This window comes from Mauremys reevesii, linkage group 14 (genome assembly GCF_016161935.1).
Source record: "Mauremys reevesii isolate NIE-2019 linkage group 14, ASM1616193v1, whole genome shotgun sequence".
In the NCBI taxonomy this organism is placed as follows: Eukaryota; Metazoa; Chordata; order Testudines; family Geoemydidae; genus Mauremys; species Mauremys reevesii.
In genome coordinates, this window is record NC_052636.1 from 5281061 (window position 1) to 5300295 (window position 19235).

The 19235-nt window shown below is 50.1% G+C and overlaps 2 non-coding genes and 1 pseudogene across 2 annotated transcripts; all 3 read right to left on the reverse strand.

Moving 5' to 3' along the window:
• LOC120381418 overlaps positions 1 to 19235 on the reverse strand; it is a 360540-nt pseudogene that overhangs the window by 34768 nt on the left and 306537 nt on the right.
• TRNAC-GCA lies at positions 8697 to 8768 on the reverse strand. Its single transcript has one exon. It is a non-coding gene; the product is annotated as a tRNA-Cys (tRNA).
• On the reverse strand, positions 15525 to 15598 carry TRNAT-AGU. The gene has a single exon. It is a non-coding gene; the product is annotated as a tRNA-Thr (tRNA).

Consider the following 19235-nt stretch of genomic DNA (forward strand, 5'->3'; position numbering starts at 1 on the left):
AATCTGAGAAAAGGTGTAAATCTGAGATTTTCTTGGTATTTTATAATTAGAGAGACAAGGGGAAATCTCAGGGCATATTCAATTAGAAATAGACAACTAGAGAGCAGTGGGGCAAACGTTTAGGGTATTTTATATGAAGCTTTGAGATTTGCAAAGAAAATGTGTCAAACTGCGTATTTGATAACATGAGAGGAAAACACCAAGATCTGAGAGGATTTTATATTGTTGTTAATGAACTAGTGGAAAAGCAGGACTGTTGGACTGGATTTTATATGACTGTCCAATACATAAACACAAAGTAATGGTTCCCCCCACCCCCACCATTGCCATGGGCAGCAGGGAGCCCTTTGAGGAGCTGATTAAAAGGGAGGGGGAGGGGGAGCTGGAAGGTCCCTGGATGAGGGAAAGGGGCAGCAGTGGGGGGTGGGCGGTTGACTGGCAACTGATGGTTGGGGGTAACTGTGTTGGTAGTTAGGGAGCAACAACTGGGATTGGGAAATGGGGGTCTGGGCAGTCCCCATGGGGGACACGTGCGCCTCCCTTCCCTGCCCTGGCAGAGACCCGGCACCTCCTAGAAGATCAGGGCTGGAAGGGACCTCAGGAGGTGTCTAGTCCAACCCCCTGCTCAAAGCAGGGCCAATCCCCAACTAAATCCCCAAATGGCCCCCGCAAGGAGTCAGCTCCCAGCCCTGGGTTTAGCAGGCCAGTGCTCCAACCACTGAGCCATCCCACCCCCACTCCAGGGGCAGCCATGTGCTGGGGAATGACTCAGGGCAACAATTTCCCACCTACACAAGGACAAATCGCTGCAGATAAAATGGGTGGGAAAATGCCCCTCACTAGAGATGATTTTAACTTGACGTTTGAGACTCATGGGGAGAAGGGGGGAAATCGGGGGACAGGAGAGCTGATCATTGGAGGAAAGGGGGAATTGCCCCAGATTTTATAGCCCCGTGTGAGACACTGAGAGAGAAAGGGGCAGAACTAGAGAGAATTTGTATCGGGGTGAGAGGCAAGTGGCACAAACAGGGACAGGATCCAATTAACTCACCTCCCCTTCGCCCGCCCGCCATTCCCGGGAATTTCCTGGCTGCCCAGAGACAGTTCAACCCCGCACCGCGTCCCACTGACCTTCCCTCCTACAACTCCAGCTTCTCCCCTCCCTGCCTGACACCTCCATCTCCCCCACACCACATGGGACCCCGCCAGGCCCCAGTCTCTGCCCCCAAATCCCACTGGGGCTGAGGCAGCTCTGAGGCTTCTCCCAGGTTCCCCGGGGCAGAGTCACTTTCCTGCCCAGCCCCAGTGCCCCCCCCGGGGTCTCTCACTCCCCGGGGGCTCCGTGGGAGGCTGGACACCAGGGATGCAGGACGGCAGGAATGGGGGTGACAGGCCTCCTGTTCCTCAGTCTCACGGCGGGACCCAGGGGGCTCGTCACTGTCCGGCTCAGGAGCACTGGGAAGACCCGACCATGGATGGGCCGTCGCTGGGGGGGACGGCCCCGCGCAGGCGCTGAGCACGTCCTTATATCACTTCTGTGGCGGGAAAAGTGCTGAGGAGATGGAACGCTGAGGGCTGGTTTTGGCGGGAAAAAACGGTTTGGACTGGTTTGAGCCTGTCCCCTGATGGTAAACAAGTCCCCTCTCAGAGATGGAGTCCAGGGGTCAATAGTTCATATGCTCCAGATTGGATCTTATTTTAAAGCCAGTGATTTACTTCATAAACATCTTATTAACCAACTAATTGAACCTATTGAACAGTTTATACTTCTTACACCTAACAATGAGATAACATAAGAACATAAGAACATAAGAAAGGCCGTACCGGGTCAGACCAAAGGTCCATCTAGCCCAGTATCTGTCTACCGACAGTGGCCAATGCCAGGTGCCCCTGAGGGAGTGAACCTAACAGGCAATGATCAAATGATCTCTCTCCTGCCATCCATCTCCATCCTCTGACGAACAGAGGCTAGGGACACCATTCTTACCCATCCTGGCTAATAGCCATTTATGGACGTAGCCACCATGAATTTATCCAGTCCCCTTTTAAACATTGTTATAGTCCTAGCCTTCACAACCTCCTCAGGTAAGGAGTTCCACAAGTTGACTGTGCGCTGCGTGAAGAAGAACTTCCTTTTATTTGTTTTAAACCTGCTGCCTACTAATTTCATTTGGTGACCCCTAGTTCTTGTATTATGTGAATAAGTAAATAACTTTTCCTTATCCACTTTCTCAACATCACTCATGATTTTATATACCTCTATCATGTCCCCCCTTAGTCTTCTCTTTTCCAAACTGAAGAGTCCTAGCCTCTTTAATCTTTCCTCATATGGGACCTTCTCTAAACCCCTAATCATTTTAGTTGCTCTTTTCTGAACCTTTTCTAGTGCTAGAATATCTTTTTGAGGTGAGGAGACCACATCTGTACACAGTATTCGAGATGCGGGCGTACCATGGATTTATATAAGGGCAATAATATATTCTCAGTCTTATTCTCTATCCCCTTTTTAATGATTCCTAACATCCTGTTTGCTTTTTTGACCGCCTCTGCACACTGCGTGGACATCTTCAGAGAACTATCCACGATAACTCCAAGATCTTTTTCCTGACTCGTTGTAGCTAAATTAGCCCCCATCATGTTGTATGTATAGTTGGGGTTATTTTTTCCAATGTGCATTACTTTACATTTATCCACATTAAATTTCATTTGCCATTTTGTTGCCCAATCACTTAGTTTTGTGAGATCTTTTTGAAGTTCTTCACAATCTGCTTTGGTCTTAACTATCTTGAGTAGTTTAGTATCATCTGCAAACTTTGCCACCTCACTGTTTACCCCTTTCTCCAGATCATTTATCATTTCATCCAGATAAAAAAACAACAACACAGACAAGCCTTATCGGTAACAGCTAATGTCCTAACTGGGAAATCAGCAGCGGTTTGTAGTGGGGGGAGCGCACAGTCTGAATGTGTATGACCCGACCCCAGCCCCCAGCCCCACATAGCAGTGGGGCTTGGCACTCTCTGTGCATTGGTGTGGTGGCTGAGTGGTTCACCAAGCAGTGACAATCCAAGGAGGTTCCCTGAGTCAGTCTCACTCCTGAGGAGATTCTGCACCAAAAAAATTCTGTGCACAATATTTTAAAATTCTGCAAATTTTATTTGTCAATAAATAAATGTGGAGGCTCCAGTATTGCAGGGGGGAGCACAGGCTGCTGGATGCACGGAGGTGGGAGATCACCCTGCAGCCCCCACTCTCCTCCAGTGAAACAGACTTGGTGGTGGGGCTGCACCTCTCTGCTGCCTACTTTAGGAGCCCCAAAAAGACTCCCCAGAACTGCTGATGAGGGGCACATGTGCCTTCCCTTTGCTTCCCCATCAGGAAGTCAGAAAGCCTGAGCAGCTGGCCCCGGGCGGTTTGAAAGGGCCCGGGGGCTCCTGCCACCACTACCGGCAGCACAGCGGGACTAAAGTGGATTCCTGCCCACTCTCGCTCCACACGGCGCACCACTCCCAGAAGCATCTGGCACATCCCTGTAGCTCCGTGGCGAGCGTCTCTCGCACGCTGCCCCACACCCCAAGTGCTAACTCTGCCATTGGAACTGCGGCAATGGGAGCTGCAGGGTGGTGCCAGCGGGCAGTGGTGCCAGAAGACCCATGCCCCCGGGCCTCCTCCATGTAGGAGTTGCTGCCAGATGGGGTGTGGGTCACTTTCGGGAGCTGCCCAAGATAGGTGCCACACCTAACCCTCTGCCACAGCCCAGATCCCACACCCCGCCCACACCCAAAGTCCCTCCCAGAGCCCACCACTGCCCCCAACTCCCTGCCCCAGCCCAGAGCCCACATCCAAACTCCCTCCCAGGGTCCACCCCACCTGCACCCCAACCCCCTGCCCATCCCAGAGCCTGCACCTCATGTACCCAAACTCCCTCCCACAGCTTTGCGGGGGTGGGCGAGGAAGGACAGGCAGGACTTGGACCAGTTCTGGGCATCACCAAAAGTTATATAAACCTGGTGACGCTGAGCTGGAGCCCTAGTCACTGCACATCTCTCCTTACACAGGGGACTCCGTGGGACAGGGCGCTGCTGGGGTTTATTCCTTCCTTTAATGGCTGTGGAAGGGGAACAGGGAGAGATTTTGCTCCTCTGCTCTCTGGAACTCGTGCAGGCAGCGGGATTATTTCCAGGGCTGTAACAAAACACAAGCTAGCAGAGGGGAAGGGATTTCCTGCAGGATCTATTCCCAGTGCAGCTCCCAAGCTGTGCCCTGGCGAGCTGTGCCCAGGGATTTAGATGCTTTATGTAAGGGGACTGTTGTCCCCTTACTAACATTCAGTGGGGTGTTTGGTTGCTAGCTCCCAGCACTAAAAGGGAGGGTCGATGGGAAATCAGGAGCCTGAGACTGACAGTCCCCAGGAACAATGTGGAGAGACCAATGCTCCAGGTCAGCCTGATTGACAGGGCAGGCAGGCTATTCAAGGAGTCAGGAGGCCAGGGGGGTCCCGTCCTCCCTGTGAGCTGGAATTGTCTGAGTCACATGGAGTGGGGCCGAGCTAAGGAGAGCAGGGGACCCAAGCTGAGCTGATGGTAGCAGAGCTGCAGCCCCAAAGCCAGAGCACAGCCCAGAGAGCAGCCCTGCCCTGGGAGCAGAGCTGTAACAACTGGAGCCAGAGAGGCCAGACAAGCAGCCCAGGGAGCTGAAGGCAGAGCAGCAGCAGCAGCCGTGCTGAGGCAGAGTGGAGCTGGAGCAGTCCGGAGCTGGGGAGAGCGAGGGGGACCCTGGGCAGTGGGCCCAGCACAGGGAGACGCCTCAGCCAAGAGGCCCTGCAGGCCAGACTTGGAGGGGGATCGTAAACCTGACAGGGCGGGGTGATGCTGGGGAGAAGGGTCCTGACACCTAGAGCCTGAGAGTGTGTGGCCACCGCCAGAGCAAGTGTCCAACCTGCAGCGTCCCTGCAGCACAGCCAGGGCCTGAGGAGCAGCCTGGGACCTACAAGGAACAGACTGTGAAGTGCCCTGATGTCCAGAGACACTTTTTGTGATGGTCCCTGCCACAGAGCGGGGTGATGTGTTTTCCTTTAACCTTTCCCATTTTTTCTTATTTTTTAAATGTTATTGTTAATTAAATAACTTCTATTTGCTTTAAATTGTATGATGTGATCAGTGGGTCAGGGAGGTGCGCAGTGCAAAGAGAGGGACACCCTAGCCCCTGTCCTGGGTGACCACAGCAGGGTTGGGGGGGTCGAGTCCCCCAGGAATCCTGGGCCCAGCCTTGTTGGGGTTACGAGGACTCTGCCAGACAGGAGAGTGGAAGGGGAGTCCTCAAGGGCAGGGAGGCCTCTGGGTAAAGGAAGTGGGAGCGAGGACTCAGATCCTTTTGCCAGCCCACTTCACCGGGGTAGTGCAGAAGCCAGGAAAGTTCCCCACAATAGCAGGACCATTCCCCCCACTTACATCTAGATACAGTACCAGGCACGTAGAAGGATTTCCCCTTCTGAGTCATGGAAGCAGAAATTGACTTTTCCTTTCCAAATTTAGCTAATGTTCAGAAAGAGAATCTAGCACCTGCCTTCCAGATTTGAACACCTCAAAATTCAGGAGTGCTCAAGCTCAATTTGGGCAGCTGTTACTTCATTTCTCCCAAATCAAAAATACTGATCCACTGTCATTTGCTGTAGAAAAAGTAGGATAAAATTGAGCAAGAAATGCTTCCCAGGGGTTATTAGGACTGGAATTGCTATTTTCAACAGCCATTGCCATTTTTTTCTAGTTTTGTTTGTTTGAAAGGAAAACAGTGATATTGCACTGGCAAATTCCCTATAGAAATGAAGAATAATAAAGGCACCTCAACTGTTCCTCATTTATGGAGGACAGTCTTATAATATGCATCCAGGTATCCTCCAATCACACAAGCTGAAAATTGTTCCATTTTACTGCAGTTCTGTAACCATATGGGAACCAATCCTGTCTGTGTTCTGTGCACATCCAAAATTCCTGCTGAATGATCCGTCCTGGGAGCGAGTTACCAGTGACCCAGGGCTGGGGTGGAAGGAGGGTGCAGGTGGGGGGGAGCACCCAGGCCTGGGGCGGCAGGGGCTGTGTGGGTTGGGGAGCATTGGTGGGGGGGAAGGGGAGAGCCCAGATCTGGGGCAGCACAGGATGTGGGGAGCCCAGGGCTGGAATGGCAGGGGTGTGGGTTGCGGGAAGAGCCCAGGGGTGGGGTGGCAGGGGATGCAGGTGTGGGAGGCCCAGAGCTGCGGCGTCAGCGGGTGCAGGTTGGGGAGCCCAGGGCTCGGGCAGCAGGAGGGTGGGAGGGGGAGCCCAGGGCTGGGATGGGGGCAGCGAAAATATTTTTGCTTGGAACGGCAAAAACCTAGAGCCGGCCCTGCCTCCACGCACCGTGAGGTAGGTATGAGCGGATCATTATTATCCCTACTTGAAAGAGGGAGAAGCTGAGGCTGAGAAAGGAGAATTGACTTGTCTTAGGTCACACACCCAGCCAGTGGCAGAGTTGGGAATAGGACCCAAGAGCCCTGATTTTCAAACTAACCATCGGATCTTGAATTTCAGACACTGACTGACCTGAATAAAGTGCTCTCAGATGAGCTCCAGACCAACAACAGTGCACAGTAATTATTCAGCAAGTATTTGAGGAGAACTGCAATGTTAGAGAGAATCATGAACTGCTCAGAGACCATTAATGCAGAGAAGCAGCAAAATTCATCAAACATAGAACCGGTTCTGACTTATTTCCTTGGTCTTAAAAGAGAACAACAAGGATCTGAGTCTCCTCCCTGTCAATAACCCCCTGCTCAGCCAATCAGGGTAGAGACTGAGAACGGGAGGCTGAGGGTTCTCACCAGAGAGCCCAAAGGATGGCCCAGGTCACTGATGGGATCACTGCCTGAGCACTATTTCAGCCCCACATTTTTGGGTGGACCTCCCACAGTGAGAGCTGAAGAGCACTCCCCCGCAACACACACAAACACACACACACACACACACACCCCTCTCCTGCTGTTGGGAGGGGAGCAGGAGAAAGGACAAAAGAAGCAAAAGACAAAGAGAAAAGAGGGAGGGAGGGAGGCGAAGGTGAAACAAAAAGAACAAACCCCAATGTCCCCAGTGATTCTAAGGGACAAAATCCCAGGTGCGCAATAAAATTCTGCCTCCTTAAGCTCGAGTTTTCCATGCTCAGAATTCAACTGTCACCAGATGGATCAGACTGAACAGGTTTCAGACCTCGAGGAGGCTCTTACATTCTAAACAGGGACGGCTGTTTTCTAGTAAAATCACTACAAGGGAAGGAGAAAACTCGAAATAGGTTCCTCCTGGCGCTCACGTCCGTGAACCCGAATACTCCCTCAGTCCTCAAAGAGAGACCTGGAGAAGGAGACTTGCTGAAGCAAAGCCACAGGGGTCTCTGAGGTTCCCCTGGCCCCTCGCCCCTGTCCTGCCTGGCTGATGTCAGCATCTCTCTGTGAGGTCACCACCTCCCCACCACCTCTGACCAATAGGCTGAGGTCCTGCCAAAGGCCTTTGTGATGTCACTGCCACACCCCTCCCTTGCTGTGCCAATGTCCTGCCCCTGGCCAGGCACTTTGCAGGTTTGAGCTACTCCCTGAGGATCACCCCACTCAAGGAGCGTTCGTTCTAGGCAGCAAGCCGGCTAGACAGGAAAACATCAGACGCTGCTCCCAATGCTACACTCGGTTTTTCAGAAATTAGTCGACTTTATGGCCAGAAGAGACCATTAGAGCATCTAATCTGACCCCCTGCATATCACAGGCCTCCTGTAGGACACAATAGCTACTTTTGAGGCAAACACATTCTAGAAAGGCATCTAGTCTTCATTAAATGACATCAGGAGATGGAGAATCCACCACTTTCCTTGGTAGCTTGTTCTTGTGGTGAATCATCCTCGCTGTTTGAATTTTTGTGCCTTAGTTGTAATATGAATTTGTCTTTCTTCACCTTCCAGCCATTGGGTCTTCTTATGCCTTTCTTTGCTAGATTAAAGAGCCCTTAAATACCCAATCTTTTCTCTCCATTAAGGCATTTCAATTAAGTGACCTTTCAATCTTCTTTTGATAAGCTAAAAAGGTTGAGCTCTTTCATTAGCTCACTAGAAGGTATTTTCTCCAGCCCTCAGAACATTAGGTGGCTCTTTGCTGCCCCAGCTCCAATTTCACAACATCTTTTTCAAATGAGGACACCAAAACTGGAGGCAGTATTCCAGTATCAGACTCACTGATGCTGTGTCATCTCCTGTGATGTTATTGACATAATCTGTAACTGTATAGATCACCATTGCGACCACTGTTCTATATTTGCAGCCAATATTACACAGAAGTGGTCGTGTAAGGGGTCTATGGAGAGGTTCTGATTGGCTGAATATAATGATGCTATCTCTAGATATGTATCTTTTTTTGTAGTTGACATTATGAATATTGGCTCTATGCTACTGTATTTCAAACTTGTGCTCTGCTTCAGGGAATGATACCTTTTGTTTAATTGATGAAAACATAAACTAGACACTTAGAGGATTGGAACTGATTTCAGCTGATGGACAGGTTAGCTAGGTTTTTATGCATTTGGACAGCAAAATGTTGAGTGTTCACATTCATTTCAAGCATCCTCGTATGGTGGAGCTCCTGAACATAATGGAGAATGGAAATGAAAATTTTTTTCTTTTTTTTAAGAGGGTACCTGGGTTTGAACAAAGGACCACTTGATCTGCAATCAAACACTCTACCACTGAGCTATACCCCCATTACAACAGGAATGTGGAATCGCGGTCTCCAGGACTTTGAAGGACAGACCCTGCTTCATCGAGCTCCTTTGCCATTCCCAGACCAGAGGTGGTTTTAAAAATGGGGTTTGATTAAACTTCTTAAATGTGGTAAACACCACAGCTTGCACACCCACTGATATAGCTTCTCCCCATGACAGAGCTGCCACCTCCTGGGGAAGTGGATTGACTACACCAACAGGAAAACTCTCTCCCCTCAGCATGGAGCAGTGGTTCTCAAGCTATGGGTCAGGACCACAAAGTGGGTCGTGACCCTGTTTTAATGGGGTCACCAGGGGTGGCATTAGACTTGTTGGGTCCTGGGGCTGAAGCCAAAAGTCTGAGGCCCCCCCACCCAGGGCTGAATCCCTCAGGCTTTGCCCTCCCCCCCACAAGTGGAGGGGCTTGGTACCTCTTTCCAGGGCTACATATTAAGTTATTTTTGCAGAAGGAGGTTGCAGTGAAAGGACGTTTGATAAACCCTGGCACAGAGCATCTCCATTACTGAGCTGCAGCAGCATAGACTCACTGTTTGAAACATTGACCTGGCCTTAGCCTCTGAATATGTCTAGGCTTGGCTCCCTGTGGCACTGTTGTGATCAGATCCTGAAAGTGCAGCCATGGAGACACCACACACCAGCCTTGCCTAGCTGGCAAGGATCAGACCTTCACAGAAAGACACCCATGGTTTTCTAGCCCAGCTACCTAAGGCCTCAGCCACAACCAGTTAACAGAGGGGCCTTTCTACACTCTGGTTCTGTTCTCACTGAAGGGTCATTACAAATTGCTCAGACCAGCTTCCCCAGCACACTCACTGCTGTGCAATTCTGTAAGCATGGCCATGGCTGAACAGCAAGAATTCCTGCCCATTTCCCTACTGGCTGGAGCATGGCTAGAGTGTGTTTGTGGTTAATGATGTTGCTGTAGATTGTTCATTCCCTGCCTTGGCAATTCAGACAGTCCCTTTTCCCATTGTATTGCCAGCACCTCTGGGAGTCCAATAACAGAGGCAGGTTTTCCCTGGGCACTGAGATTTTTGAGAGCGTTGGTGGCTCCTTTCTTTCCTCACCCTGGAGTAAACTCAGCTTTTTATTCCATCCTTGATGACTCATGGAATAACAACTGCAGCATGAAGAGGAGAGTGAATATCTCATTGCCAGGGGGAAGGTGGACGCATTCCCTCTGTCTGACCATTGCCAGTGCAGGAGAGAAGGTTTCAGTGGAATCAAATGCCCTGGCTCAGACAATAGACACAGGGAGGTTTTGCTGTTCATGGATCTGTGCAAAGGAAATTGTGTGTGTGTGTGAAAATGAGGAGGGATATGAAATGCCCACGTGGTGGTGCCTAAGGCAAAAGGGAACCCTAGAGGATTAGAACAGGATAAGTTCTCAAGCAACACGTTTCTTACTTTGCCCATCTGTTAGTTTTGATGATTATCGATGGAAAGATTTTGCCATTGGGTCATGTGTTTACACAGAAATTGACATTTACCAACAAATACATAATTCTTCCAAGCCTGCCTAGTCTGCTGGTGGTGAGTTTAGAGGGACACACTCAATCTTCCCATCCCCCATGCCAGGCCTGTGCTCTCCAGAATGTCAACTTCCCACAGAGCTGGGATCCTTCCCTCATCTCCCCCCAGACCATTGCCCCACCCCCACTTCTGGGGTCCCCTTCCAACACTGTCCAACTCCCCTGCTGGCAGGATCCCTTCCCATTCCTTTCATTTCCTGCCTCCCCTCTGAGCAAAAGCTCTGCATTGTTCCCACACTGGGAATTAAACCCAGGCTGCCTGGGTGAAAAACCAGGGATCCAAATCACAAGACCATATGGGACTTGTATAGTCAATAGCACATCTACACATTCACAACCAATAATTCAAAGTAGCCATTCAAAAAACCTTCAAAAACAGACTTCAAAGAGAAATTGCAGAGTTACAATTGATTTGCAAACTTAACACCATTAATTTGAGCTTGAATAAGGACTGGGAGTAGCTGGCTCACGACAAAAGCAATTTTCCCTCTCTTGGTATTGACACCTCCCCATCAATTATGGGGAGAGGACCACATCCACCCTGACTGAATTAGCCTTCAACACTGGTTCTCCCTTTGTACGGTAACTCCCGTCACTTCATGTTCCAATCTATATTTATGCCTCTATCTGCAATTTTCACTCCATGCATCTGAAGAAGTGGGCTTTTTACCCACGAACGCTTATGCCCAAATAAATCTGTTAGTCCTTAAGGTGCCACCGGACTCCTCATTGCTTTTAATTCTAAGCTGACCTTAACCCTTTCAGTACCCTTACAAACTCAGATGCTTCTCACCACAGGCTGGCTGGTGGCTTTTCAGCCAGGCTCTCCCCTTTCATCAGCGCTTCAGTTGCTTGGTGTGGGGGTGTCTGTAGATGTAGGTGACAGAGAGAGATAAAGCCTGGCAAATGTCTCTCCTTTTATCATGTCCTTTCTTCCCTCATGGCTTTGCCCCCCCCCCCTTCAGAGTCAGGTGAGCATCACTGCGTCTCTCCAAGCAAGTCTGAGCAATTCCCCTGGGGTGTCCTCATGCAGGTGAGTCATTGCATTGTAGCTCCCTTGCTGGGCAATGGCTGTCGATGGGTTGTTTGACACCATGTCCGAGTGTTGGTTACTTTCCTTGCTGTTGCCACAGGGGAGCTAATATTTGGCTGACTCCCCTACCTTACAGCACAGTGACAACCACACTGCACAATTCTCATAACTTCATATGCATGAATGGTATACATCTATGGGTAGAGAAATGACTTTCAGCAGATCATATCCTTTCCCTGATACCTTACAAGTCATACTCTATATGTAAGATCACGATGATTATGGGGGTTACAGCAAAGGTATAGAATGTCACACTGAGATTCTATGTTCATTTGTTCTGTAACAGCATTACAGAGATCCAATGACTGACCAATGGCATTTCCAAGTGCTAAAATAGCAAGCGATGTCTGTCTCTCATTGGCCATCAGTGACTGAAGATGTGGTTTAATGAGCCGGAGCTTCAAGGCAAGAGTGGCTCTGTCCACTGCCTTCCGTTGCGCTGCTGGGCCCCAAGTCCCTGGTGGCCAATATGTGACGCTGGGAGAAGAGAGTGGGGTGGCAAGTGGCGGCAGGACTTTTGCCACCAGGGTCTAGCTGCCCAACTTCCTCCTTGTACTGCTGGCCCCCCGTCGCCTTCAGGTAACCCAGGAACTAAGGCAGGAATAGGGTGAGGAAGCAAGGAAGGCAAAAGTGAATCTTGTGTTCATGGGCCGCTCACAATGACGTCCTTTTTCTGTGCCACAGCTGACAACAACATCCCAGACAGAAAAGCAGGAGGCCAAAAAGAAACCGAGCAGCTGCTGAAGTAGTTCAGTTGGGAGCGTGCTAGACTAACAGGCTCTTCTGTCCCCCTTTGTGCACGGGTGAGATGTTTTCTGAAAGTGCAGCAGGGCCTTTAACTGCCACGAGTCCCTCATTTCAGGCTATGCAGCAGGAAAAGGAGCATGGGCTTCTGCACCGAGTTGGCCCACCTGACCTTTCATTCTTCTCTTGCTCTTTGTCAGCAAGGGGAAGAAAAAGAAGCTCTCCCTCAAGCTGGAGTCACAAGGGCGACGTAAGAACGACTTCCTGAGCCCCGGCTCCAGTCCTCTGCTCTGCCAGCTGACCTATTGAAGGGCTGCCACCACTTTCTCCAGGTTTGTCCATCGGTCTGTGCCAGGGTGAGCAAGAACCAAGCAGATGGAGTTTCTGTAGTGTAGTGGTTATTGCATTTGCCTAACATGCAAAAAGTCCCTGGTTCAAAACCAGGCAGAAACATGCTGGCTTCCTTTTCCCAGATTCCCCTTGCTGTTCAGGAAGACCTCCTCCTTCTCCTATTGGCCTGTCCCTGGGATAACTCCAACCCCCGCATGACAGAGGGTGCTGACAGCAGTGGAGAAAGCACCTTGGCATCAGGCTGGAGAACCTAGAGGAGTGCGGCGTGTCACCTTTTGGAGGCTTGTGGCTTGGCCTCCTCTGCCCTGGGAGGTTGGCCGGTGGAGGCCGGCTCTTCCTGCTGGCCTCCTCTGCGTGACTTGCCAAAGGAGGAAGTGAGGCAGGAATGGGGGAAAAGAGGAAAGTCGAGCTGAGGAAGGCAGGGCAGAAGCTAAGCACCTCAGTGCGGCTAAATGGGGTTAGTAGAGCGTCACCATTCGTTCTGCAAAGCCGGGGGAGGTGCGTTTGGCTGCTGGGAGGCAGAATCCTGTGCCTGCCTCTTGGCTTCCCAGGGGTGGTTCCTTGCAGCCCAGGAGAAGCAAGGTTCTAGGGGGAAGGAAAACCAGCAATGGCGAGGCTGAGTGGGCTCCTTTCTGGCCGACATGGTGGGCTGTGGTGGGTCTGGGAGTTGCCTGTAAGCCATAAGTGGACTTGGTGGAGTGAAAACTGCTGCTCCATTCTGGCTGACCTGGGGGAGCCATTGATGACATGGGAGTGGGGGCAGGGCACTGGCTGTGAGCAAATGGGATCCAGGAAGCCCCAGCCTGCCCCTCCAGGGGCCCAGTCTTCTTCTTCTCTCCTGCCATGGGGAGCCCGGCCTAGAGCCTGCCCAGCATGTGCTGCAGCTCGAGCATTAAGCCTTCCTGTGCGGCCTGTGCTGGAGCTGACCCTGGACCCCTGTGGGGCACTGTTGGGGGAAATCCCGACTGCAAATAATTCTGGCCACAAGATCAACCCATTGGGTCGAATGGGGCAAGCTGGAGGCCTGGTGCCTTAGTCCGTGGGACCAGCAGGTCAAGCCATTTTCCTGCATGTGGGGGGGGAGGCAGCCGCTGTGGTTCGCCCTTCCTGCTCCCTGCGCTGCTGCACCCTGAAATCCCTGTTGGCCGGCAAGATGGGCTGGGAGCCTGGAGAGAGGAGGCAAAGGGGTGGCCCGAGCCCCCTTGGCCACTGCCCCAGCCCCAGGCAGCCCACAGAGACCTGATGCCTCCCCAAGTCACACACGGAGATGTGCCAGCAGCACTAAGGCGGCTCCCTGCCCACTCTGCTCCCTCCCTCCCTGCCACACTGCTCCTGGAAGTGGCTGGCATATCCCTGCAGCCCTGAGTGCAAACGCCACAGCTGACCCGCCCCCGTATCCCACTGCCTAGGAGCCACTGCCAGAGGGGAGTGTGTGCCTGTCACTTTGGGAGCTGTGCTGCCCGAGGTAAGCACCTCCACCCCCGACCACCTCCTGCAGCCCTACCCCTGCCCCAGCACAGAGGCTCTCTGTGTCTTGAACAAGCACTTTCAAGGATTGGCCAAGAACTTCTGCTCTGTTTCTGTGAAAGAGACACAAAAAAGGGAGCCCAATGGACAAGTTTAGTTCGCAAGCACAAACTGGCACGGCCAAGCCTGGATCTCTCAGTTACTCAGAAGGCTCTTCAGCCAGCTCTTCCCAAAGGCCAGTCTCTAGAGGCTTTTGTGACATGATGTACTTCAAAATAGCTCCCTGTAGCTCACATAGTCATCATTCCTATATGGCTGTGATATGTCCTACCAACCATTCCATGTAAGTTATCATATGAAAAGTCATGATCTGCTGAAATCGGTTATTCTGTCCAAATATGTATAGCATGAGGGTGTGTGAAGTTATGCATTTTGCTGTCTGGTTGTTACTGAAATAGGCTATAATTTTGCTAGCGACCCCTGCCGAGGAGGGTGTTCAACAGCCATGAATCAGCAGAGGAATTGTAATTAAGGGATTTCCAATTCAGTGACAGATGCCCAAACACAACACTGTGGGGACTGCTCAAGTCTATGACTCAGTTGTACAAGACCACACCAGGAGGATTCCCCAACCTAGTGACTCAGCAGAGCCCACCTGGACACGTCTGGGCAAGTGTCTTCTAGACACTTGAATTAAAGATATAAAATAGGAGACTGTGGCATCATGTTTTTGCCTTTCTCCTCCCCCACCTATGCTGGAAGCAGCAGGAATCCTGAGAAAATGAAGGTCATCTGAGGACAGTAATCCAGGTTTTAGGGGGAATTCTATGTATTAAGGAGGGTAACATCCAGTAGGATGAGAAAATTGCTTGACCTAACTACTGCCTAGTGTAATAAGGTGTAAAGTTTAGATTTTGCTGTGGTCATACAGCGCTTAGTGCTCTGCATTCTGGCCTCAAGAGCCATGGATGCAAGTTGAGTTACGATGACCTTTTCCTTGTCTCCACATTTCTTCTGACACTTGTCAGAAAAAACAACTGGTTTCTTTTGCAAGCATTTGCATTGCAAGGCAGAGGCAGTCTTCTCTGTTTCTGCAAAAGAGTCACCAAAAGGTGGGAAGAGCAGACACATTTGTTAAGGCACCACTGGGAGCTGCATCCCTAACTCCACTTTACCTGGCAGGTGAGTCACCCAGCTTAGCCACGGTGCAACTCTCTGGGACTTTTCTCCCAACCGCTCCATTTTTCATCAATGACAATCAAAAGGAAGGTGACATGACATCTGTGTGTGAACATCTCCAGGGAATCACAAGGATGTGTGGCGCAGGCGCTCATGTTGCAGCAATTGCAGTCGAAGCAACCGCCATGCCAATGTCAGTCATAGCAGCGTTTTCATCAACTCCAGGTTTGTGATTTGATTGTTTCCAATGCTTCGCTCCAAAGAAGCCTTTTCCTTAGCAAGCAATGACTTGGATACCAAGGGAGGCCTCTTCTGTTTCCTAGGAAGACACAGGAAAATGTGAACAGAGGAGACAAAAGCCATACACCAAGACACCACTGGGAGTTGAACCCAGGATCTCCTGTTTACTAGACAGGTGCTTTAGCCAGCTAAGCCATGGTGCCTGCCTGAAGAAGGTATTTGCAACTGTTTCATCTGATGGTTCAAGTCAACACCTGCAAATTCTAAAGTACAGACGTTCCCCATTTCCCTCAAGACTTGCAGACCTTCAGGTGTCTGGCTCTCTGTGCACAGAAAGCCACAGCTGAGTAGACAGAGGGCTTCTAAGATGTTCCTCTCCCACCAGTCACTGTGATCATATAATGGTTAGTGATCTGTGTTTCAGTCGCAGCATCCTCGGCTCAGTTCTGAGTCATGGTAACCTTTCCTTCAGCTCCAGACTTCTCATTTGCCACTTTCCACGTGTGGTGGGCTGTCTGCCCCAAACAAGCAGGAGAAAGATTAAGGCAGCCTTGAAGAGGCTGTGCAGAACCCAGCCTATCAAGAAAGGGCTTATTGGGAGAGCCAATCAGGAGAAGGCTTGCTGGAGCAGCCCATATATAAAGAGCTGCTCAGCACAGCAAGAGTTAGTCACTCCTTGGAGTTTGAGGAGGGAGGGTTGGCTGCTATGAAGGAAGGCAGGAGCAGGGAGGGCACTATGATCAGAGTAGTGCTGGGGTAAGGGGTGCATGAGTGACCTTCTGGCTGACTACTGCCAGACTAAGGCCCTGATATAAAGGTGGAGGAAGGTTCTAGGTCTGTTGGGAAATGGTCCAGGGAAACAGATGGCAGGGTTGGAGGTTCACACCTTTTGCCTCAGTAGCCACTGACACAGGTGGCTACACCCTGGACTGCAGCCGGCCACTGAGGCAAGTGTCTGGGTAGAGGACACCCCACCCCACCCAGCAGGGGGGAGAGAACTGAGTGGGGCACAGCCAGAGGGCTGTGTCCATAAGAGGACACTGAAGACCTGAGAGCAACATGGGTCCTAATGATAGAACAGATGGTGGCCAGACGCTACTAGATGAAGGCGCACCGGTGAACCAGAGCTAATTGCTAGGATGGTCAGCAGGAGGTGCTGCAGTGAGGCATGCCCCATGGCACCAACTTAGCTGCAAGGAAGAACAAGCACTTAGAAGGATTCTGCTGACAGGTCTTTTCTTTTTCTGAAAAGAGATACAAAAAAAGGAGCCAAGAGACGCACTAGGTTTGGCAAGGAAGAACTGGCAGGCCAAGCCAGGCTCTCCTGGTTAGTAGGAAGGTTCTTCGGCCAGCTCTTCACAAAGATCACTATCTAGAGACCTTTAAACAGACACTGCAGATGTTCACCACAAAAGAGATGCCAAAATGGAGTTCTCCACTGCCTGCAGCCATCACGCTACCAGGAGTTCTGTGCACAGAGAGGCCCCTGCTGGTGGGAAAAGGCTTTGGTAGAGACTCTTCTGACACCACCCATTCTCATATAGTGTTTAGTGCTCTGTGTTGTGGCTTCAGCATCCACAGATGCCAGTTCAATTGGGGGACATTTTTCCTGTCTCCACATTTGTCTAATGGCTCCTTTCAACACTTGTCACCAAAAAGACCTGTTTCTTTTGCAAGCGATGTACAGCTAGGCAAAGGCAGTCTTCTCCATTTCCTCAAAAGATCACCAAGCTGTGGGGAGAGGAGACACATTCAGCCAAGCTGGACGCTGAATCTCCTCTTTATTCAGCAGGTGTCTGTGAAGGACACAAATCTCCACTGTGTAGAGGTCAAGAATAGGAGTTTATTACACACAGTGCTGGCGGAGTGGGCTTATTAGGCTCAGAGACACTGTTAATTAATTAATTACAATAGAATATATAGATTTTCCACGGGCGGGGGAAAGTGACAGGCTAGGCCAGGGGTCTGCAACCCGCAGCTCCGGAGCCACATGCGGCTCTTCAGCCTCCTTGTTGTGGCTCCCTTCGGCCTTGACAAAAGAAAAAAATAAGAAAAAAAAAGAATAACGGTTATTTATTAATTTAATTTTTATTTATTATTTTATTTTTGTTTATTTTGTTGCACAGTTATCTTAGAGTTCGAGGTGATACTTTAACATGTCAATTAAAATATGCGTCACATCCACGTCTATAGCCCTCGCCTTTACCTGCAGGCGGCTTCTTGAGTGTGCGACCCCCACGGTAAGTTAACCATGAATATATCCCAAAAAAAAAAAAATCTCAGAAGAAAATAGAGAGTTTAATTCTGCATGGACAGATTCCTTTGCCTTCACTGCCAACGACGCTGGCTTACCTGTGTACTTGATATGTGGCGAGAAATTAGCAAACAACATTTTCAAAACAAGCACTCAGCATTTTCTGAAAAGTACCCAACTGAAGATGGGCGAAAGAGAGCGATTTCGGAACTACTACGGAAAGTTGAGCAGAGCAAACATACTTTCAAGAAGTGGATCAACTCTCCAAACTCAACTACAGCTGCTAGTTTTGTGGCAGCTCATGAGATCGTAAGGAGGGGGAAGCCGTTCACAGATGGAGAATACATGAAAGAATTGTTCATAAAAATATCAGAGCATCTATTCTCCGAATTCAAAAACAAACAGGAAATTATTCAGAAAATTAAAGAAATGCCTCTCTCTGCAAAGACCGTCAAGGACAGGACCATTAAAATGGCAACAAACATCACCAGTAAGCAAATTGATGACATCAATTCAGCTCAAGCATATTCAATTGCCTGTGATGAGTCAAGTGATGTAAACGATATTGAGCAGACAGCACTGTTATGCAGATATGTGAACTCTGATGGGCCGCAGGAAGAACTGATTGAACTCATACCGCCAAAGGGCCAAACGCGGGGACAGGACATTTGTGAGGCTGTTTTGAGTTGTCTAAAAGCCAAAGGAATAAACACCACTCACCTGGTGTCAGTGTCTACTGATGGTGCACCCAGTATGAGAGGAGCACAGAAGGGCTTTGTGAATTTACTTCAAAAGTCGCTGGATTGAGAGCTGATGACGTTTCACTGCATCTTGCACCAAGAAGCACTGTGCGCTCAAACATTCCCCCCTGAATGTGTGGAAGTGATGAACCTCGTTATTAAGATAGTGAACAAAATAATTGCAAACGGGTTAAACCACCGACAGTTTTGTTCATGGTTAGATGAAGTCGAGAGCGCATATTTGGATCTCCTGCTGCACAACAGAGTTCGGTGGCTGTCAAGGGGAGACGTGCTGAAACGCTTCGCTGCTTGTCTGGAACATGTGAAAACCTTCTTGGAAAGCAAAGGCCTCAGCTATCCCGAACTGGGAGACCTCAATTGGCTGGAAAAGTTTTATTTCATGGTGGATATGACAAGTCACTTAAACACGCTGAATAAAAATCTCCAGGGAAAGGGAAGCACGGTCCTGCAGTTGCTGGAGGTTGTTCTGGCGTTTGAGCGCAAGATGACAGTGTTTGCCAGAGATGTACAGAGAGGTATGCTCTCTCTCTTCCCCTCCCTGAGAGAGTTCAAAGAAGAGAACAATCACATAAATTATGATTATTTACACCGTGCAGTTATGGCAATGCAAGCTGCATTTGGAGAAAGATTCAGCGAGTTCAGAAAGGAAAAAAACACCGCTGGACATTGACCCATCCCTGCTGAACATATCCGCATTCACAGGGATAAGTCAGCCCGATCTTGAAATTGAACTGGCCAACATAGCGGATAAAGACTTATGGGTGTCCAAGTTCAAAAGCCTGACAGCGGATCTCGAAGAAGTCGCCCGTCAGAAGGCCACTCTCG